This window comes from Corvus moneduloides, chromosome 6 (assembly GCF_009650955.1).
Source record: "Corvus moneduloides isolate bCorMon1 chromosome 6, bCorMon1.pri, whole genome shotgun sequence".
NCBI lineage: Eukaryota > Metazoa > Chordata > Aves > Passeriformes > Corvidae > Corvus > Corvus moneduloides.
In genome coordinates, this window is record NC_045481.1 from 10,212,740 (window position 1) to 10,219,308 (window position 6,569).

Here is a 6,569-nt window from a genome sequence, read left to right on the forward strand (position 1 = left end):
TAGGTGACTAAGAGCAGACCACTTCTGGAGCCAAGGCACCTGCCTGCTGTGCCTGTCACCACAGCTAGATGTCTGCTGTTGAAAATGTGTCATTGAGGCCAAGGACTGAGCTGGGAGCTCAGCACTGCCTCTGCTGCAGATGATGGGGAGGTTGCATAAAGCAGGAGCTTGTGCTTCTCCTTTGCGGGGTTTTGCTTTACTGCACCAAAATTTCCACTCTACAGTGCTCAAAAACTTTACCAAAGCCAGGTTGATGTTTGTTTGCCACATCGATGCAGGACATTCTAGAGCACAAGTACCCTGACAAAAAACAGTGGAGCCTTGAGAGAAACCTCTTTGTCCTCTTCCTGTCTGAACTTTCTCCAGGTTAACCCCAGGCTTGGTTCGATGGAGGGGAGAAAGGTGCGGGCTGGTTCTTATCTGTATAACACTATGAGTCCTTGGCTTTCTTCTGGTGCCAAAGGGTTCATATATCTCCTTTGTATTGCCCACACCAGTGTGACCTTTGGTGTCCATAGCAGTGCCCCAGGGAAGAGGGAAGCAGCTTTTACTGAACATCTCCCTGGATGAAGCCTGACCTCTGGAAAGCTGAGTTTTCTTTACCTTTGGTGGATGGGAAAAACTAAGAACTAGTGCTTTATTTAAATATATACTTCTGTACCAATTTTTTTAAATGAGTGTTTTTGAAGTTTCATTGAAGATGTTGTCACTGCAATCATTATATTTCTATAGAGATTATAATGACTCCTTTTGAAGAGTTAGTCTCAGTCAGTCAGTGCTTAATTCACATATCAATGACTTCATAAACCCTAAACCCCTAAATCTGCTGAAACTGCTCGAGTCTATTGTGCTAATGAATGCTTGCAGGGGCTCATCATTGTGGAGATAATTCACTTAAGGAGCTGCCCCTGTAAGGGTGGGTGGTCAGTGATGGCAGAGGGGCCTCATCTCTGTGAGGGAGATGAAGGTTTTATAACCGAGCCACACTCAGGTCTAGTGTTAGAGCCCAGTCACTCTTCTTGGTTGATTTGCTCCAGACTATTTCATGTGCAGTCCATCAGTCTGACCCTCAGGGTCTTTCCCATCATGTGGAGAGAGTTGGGCATCATTTCTGTGTGATGGTGGGGTGGGTGGGCCCAGTTGGTGCAGAAATCATGATGTCATTTTGTTCAGAGTGAACTGCTTAAGCCATAGCTGGTTATTAAGCCAACAAAGGCAGTAGCTCCTAACCAGTTACTAGAGTGTTTGCAAACCCTTGCTCCTGCAAAACACTGGGCACCTCTTCTGGCTGTCTGGAATCTGCCGAATGCTGCTATTTTAAACCAGTCCTAGGAGTTTGTCCTTTATTTTAATAAATGCATAATCCCTATGGAAAACTGGAGACCAGTAGAAAACAGTGCCAGAATCCCCTAGAGCAGCGGGAGTGTGGGCAGCTGCCAAGGAGATGGGTGGGAAAGGCTCTTGCTCACTGCATGTCATTGTGGCAGTCAAGTGATGCAGGTTTATGATTTGAGTATCCCCAAAGCTGAGAGGTGTCTGTCAGTCCTGCTTGTCCTTTCAAGTGGGCCAGTTCAGCGTTTGTCTTTCCCAGTCCAAGCGGACTTATATAGCCATGTTTTGAAACCTTTTGGTGTGGGGGTCCATAATGGATCCCTAACTGCAGCAACATAACAGGTGCTGCTACAAAAATGCCATCTTCCTGTTTTTTAGAGTCTAATTTGATTTAAAGCAGTGACAGGGACATGGTGCATTGCTCATATGTGCTGGCGGACTGTGTCCCTCCTCCTCGTGGCTCCCTCAGAAATGGGTGCAAGGCAGTGTATGGCAGCACTCGTGCCACTGGAGAGGCTGGCAGTGCCAGCCAGCCGCCGTGTCTCCATCGAGTTCCAGCTGCAGGGGCACAGGAGTAGCCCGCTCGTGTGCAGGCACCCCCGTGGGGACTGGCTTTTTGGGGCCGTGGGCCACCCTGCCGCCAAACAGGGGCTGGCAGCTTGTGGGGAGCGTGGCCACTTGCACTGCCCTCCCTGGCCGTGTTTCACGGCCGCCCTTCGCCCACGGGCTCGCACACATCTCTTCCCGCTGGGCGGCAGCAGCCCGGCTCCTCCCGCATCCCTCCTTTGGCAAACACCTGCACACCGCCAGCTTCCCTGTCTGCACATCCCGCCCTTCCTCCGGTAGCGCCCCGGCGGTGCTTCCCCCGCGGAGAGCGGGCTGCCACCAAACCGGGCTCCAGCGCACGCCCCGACGGGTTTGCGTGTGCCGTGTGGCCCTTTCAGAAAGCCTATACATCCCATTTCCCCGGGGGAAAAACAAGAAGGCAAGTGGAGCAGATGTAATTCTGCAGTGCCGGGCTGGCTGTGTGAATATGTCAGCGGGAAGCTGGGATTTATCCAGGGTGAAACAAGGAGAGGCTGCCTGGGGGTGCTCTTCCCTCCGCCATGGGGTTCATGCCGCTGGGAGGGCAGAGCTCCCGCTGGGATGTGTGGGTGTCCCGGCTCCCAGGGTGCTCTTGCAAAAATCTCTCAATGCTGGAGCCAGAACCTGAAAGTAAAAGACCTGCTTAATTGCCTCTATCTGCTCCAGCATCAAAAATCAGTGAGGCAGTGCTGGACCTGGGGAGACAAAACTGACTTTCTTCCAACTTGGGAAACAAAGGCTTCGGATTTACAGTGTTTCCCTATCTCCACGTGCCACCACACACACAAATGCCTGCTGTAGTTGAAACCTGTCTGCACGTGCTTGCAGAGAAAGATGGTTGTGTTCACACACGTGTGTGTATGTAGGGGACAGCAAAGGACATCCCATCTCCCTTCATTCCAACCCTCACAGTGAACATTTCACCCGCCTGTAGCGTTTCTCTCTGCTTCTTTCCTTCTGCAATGCTCTAGTGCCAGCAGGGTGAGGATTAAAGCACAAAACATTTTTTTTATTTTACTCTCAGAATAGTGTTCATGAGAAATCTTCTACTTATGAGTCCGAAAGTCACTGAAAGTCGGTCTGACTCTGCCCAACAAATCTTGCAGGAATGGAAGCAAACCACGATACAAACTTAAGACTCAACTTTTCTCTCTGCCCTGTGGAAAAGGGATAAAATACAGCACTTGCAGAGGCACAAGAGTAAAAGGTAGAGATTGCAGAGACCACATTCCTCAGGGACTTCACAGCCCAGACCCTCCTACTCTCCTAGTCCTCATGCCCAACAGCCTGCCTTGGACCACTTTGTACCCGTCTGCTGAGATGGGGTCAACCCTCAAGGCAGCACAGCCATGACTTTATCCGTGAGCTCACAGAAGATTCCTCCAGGCAATGTCTGTGGGGCTCCTGCAGCTTCAAACACGCTGTGGCACAATTGAGACTGAGCAATTGGCATCATCTGCACCACCTCCTAGCTGGGCAAACCCTGCCAACCTCTCTCCTCTTTTCACCAGCAGATGTGGCTTAATTTGACCTAATACTACTGACACTGTTCTGAGGACGCGATATGCCTTGCAAGTCACAGCACAGCCTTGGTATGCAGATAACTCCCGTTCACATCCCTCCTAGGACCGAGCCAAACTCATCTCTGTAGAGCTGAGGGTGTGCTGGAAAGTCTGGTGTGGCTTGGAAATCTGGAAGATGGATGAAGCTCTCAGTGCTGTGTCAATGCAGCCCCCTCAGCTGTGCCCCCACAGAGCTGGGCTCTCCAGGGAGCACTGTTCGCACTGCCTGGGCACTGTCCTGGAGCCAGCCCTGCAGTCTGCAGCGGTGCCTGTGTCCCTGCCAAACATGCTGCTGTGAGCACAGCACCCACACCACCCGAGGGATGGGGTCCCCACCCCAGAGCCCAGGACTCTTGGCTGCTTCTCAATGCTGCTGGTGTCAGATGGGCTTTCCACTGCTGCTACAGGAAAGAAAGAATAATTTAAAAAATAATTTTGAGCTCATCAGAGGGGAGCGAGTTGAGCTCTCTGTTTCTATGGAGCCCCACATGAGTTCCTGGCTCCTGGTGGCTGTCAGCACCATCTCTTCCCAGAGGGAGGCTTTTTCCCTTCTCCCTGCAGGGAAGCAGCAGCTCCTTCCTCAGCACCCAGCTGCTTCAAACCCTCGTCCCACGCACTGAGCAGCACTGCAGAGCTCTGCCTTGGCCATGCAGATGGACACCTTGGAGCTGGGCAGTCCCAGAGGGAGCTGCAGCAGCGATGGCAGGCTGGTGCCACCAGCCACACTGAGGAATCTGATGGGAGAAAGCGAAAAATCAGTTTATGATTCAACTAAATTTTAAATGTTCCAATGTTTTGTTTTACTGTTTGGGGGGGGGGAGGGCTAGGTGTTTTACATGAAGTCTTGCCTGATCTTTCCTGCCCCAATTTTTACTTTCATTCTGTGGTTAGAACTGGACAGCAGGAGGTGGCAGGTGATGCCTGGTGTCCTCTTTGGTGTCCTCCATCATGCCAGCACACCTTGGCAGCCAGACCCTCATCCAGATATGTTCAAAGTTGCCCAGCCAGAGGTGGCTGCCGGGCCTTGCACCAGGGACTGCTTTGTTGGCTAAAAAAGTGATACTGGCACCATCCTCCTAGGGCAGTGCCTGGCAGGCATGCTGGAACCACAGAACTTTGTTCTGAGTCAGACTTCAATCCTCTCTCATGCAGGAATTTGGATTTTTGTCCATATCTAGCAGTTCCCCAGAAGAGCAAACATAGATGTGTTTAAATTAACCAGACTCCAAGGGCATTGACTCTTCTGCATTGTTTTCTAATCAGCCATTTGAGACACATTTTCTTGGAAGGTGTGAATGAGGATGAGAGAAGATGACACTAAGGTGTGTAAATCCTCCCTCTCTATGATTGCAAAATAGCAAGGGGAGCAGTAAATCACAACTTAAATCCTAGCACAAATATCTTCCCCAGCCTGCTAAAAAATCAAAGGATTAACAATGAAGCCAAATTTGTATTGCTTCTGTGGCTATGGCACATTTTGTCTTCCGCATTTTAATTGCCTCTCTGGCCTCATCTGCCAGACTGATGTGTAGAAAATTTGGCCTCGTGGTGATTATCTTTGTACCACACCACAGAGGAATGTCAGTCATCTCGTCTTCTTTGATATATTAAACACTTGTCTCTTATATATTGTTGACTTTTATCAGATTGACAGAATGTAACCAACTAGCCTTTTTATTTTCCTTACTAAGTTTCTCTGTTCCTTCCCTATTAGGCTTTTGCTGTTTTTTTCACCATCATATTTCTGACACTCAATTCACACTCCACTCAAGCTGCAATTGTGGGCTCTGAGTTACTCAGTTACTCAGTGCAGTTTGGTTTCAGATTTACTACACACTGCATCACCTTGTACAACCCACGGTGCTACGGCACTGCACTGAGATGAAAATAATCTCCCCCACAAGCCATGACTCAGGTCATTATGTGCAAATCAGTAATTGCACTGGTGTAATTTATTGAATCACAGCCTTCAATCTCTCCATGCCTTCAGCAGCACTGATAGATGGGGATAGTCCTCATCCCTGTGAGCAGCCTCTCCAAAGTCTAAGGACTGCTTCTGCTTCAGCTTGATACTTCCAAAGTATTTCTTATATGTGTGAGGAGCAGGTGGCATGAAGTTAGTGTGGATTTGCCTCATGCCCAGCAGCTTTGGCAGGAGCACAGCTGGCAGACACTGGGCACTTTTGGGAAGTCCTGTTATGCATCACTGAGTCGGGCTTCCACATGTTGTGGGGTCCTTTGGCAACAGAAAAACTCAAATAGATGTGTAAAACCTGACCTTGAAAAGCTGGGCATCAGAATACATTATAGAAAGTTAGAACTGCAGTAATTACCCATATTTACCTGCTGTGTTGTCTGTCAGCAACTGAGGAGCATCTCTGCATGGCCCATGCACCTGACAGCATTTGAATACAATGGACAATAGCCAAGATCACTCAGTAAGATAAAAAGCAGGACTTGGCCTTGGATGTTGACCAGGACAAATTAAATACATCCTGTTTGGTTCTGGTCACAAGCCAGCTGCTGAGTCACAACCCATATCACATCCTTGAACTTTATGGACCTGGACTGTGGGCAGATGAGCAGGATAAAGCCACGGAAGGCGAGTTCTGAAAGAACCACTACTTGGGACAAAGGTTTGTGCCCTGTTTTTCTGGTTCACATAGAAGTCTTAAAGAAAATAGGGTGTGAAACTAGTGCAGGTGTAGTGCTTCTTAGGAGGTACAGCTGACTTGGTGAAGGTGGACCCTGGGTTCAAGGTCTTTTTACAACAAGGGATGTAAGATCTGGACCAAGATCTCATTGGTGTCCCCCTGCCCATGTCTGCTGCAGCAATAGCAAGTGCCCAGACCCCTTCTACCTCCCCCCAGCAGCTGCACAGCCTGTGCCAGGAATCCTTCCCGTCGCTGCCGCGTGTCCAAACACACGGCAGTGTTGACACAACCAGCCTCGGTGTACGGGCACGCGTGGCTCCCGCGCTGCTCCAGCGGAGCGCGGTGCCAAGGGCTCCCGGCTGTGCCAGCAGGCACTGCCAGCAGAGGCTGCACTTAGCTGAATCCACTGCTTTTTGTAGACACTCAAGAGTCTTTT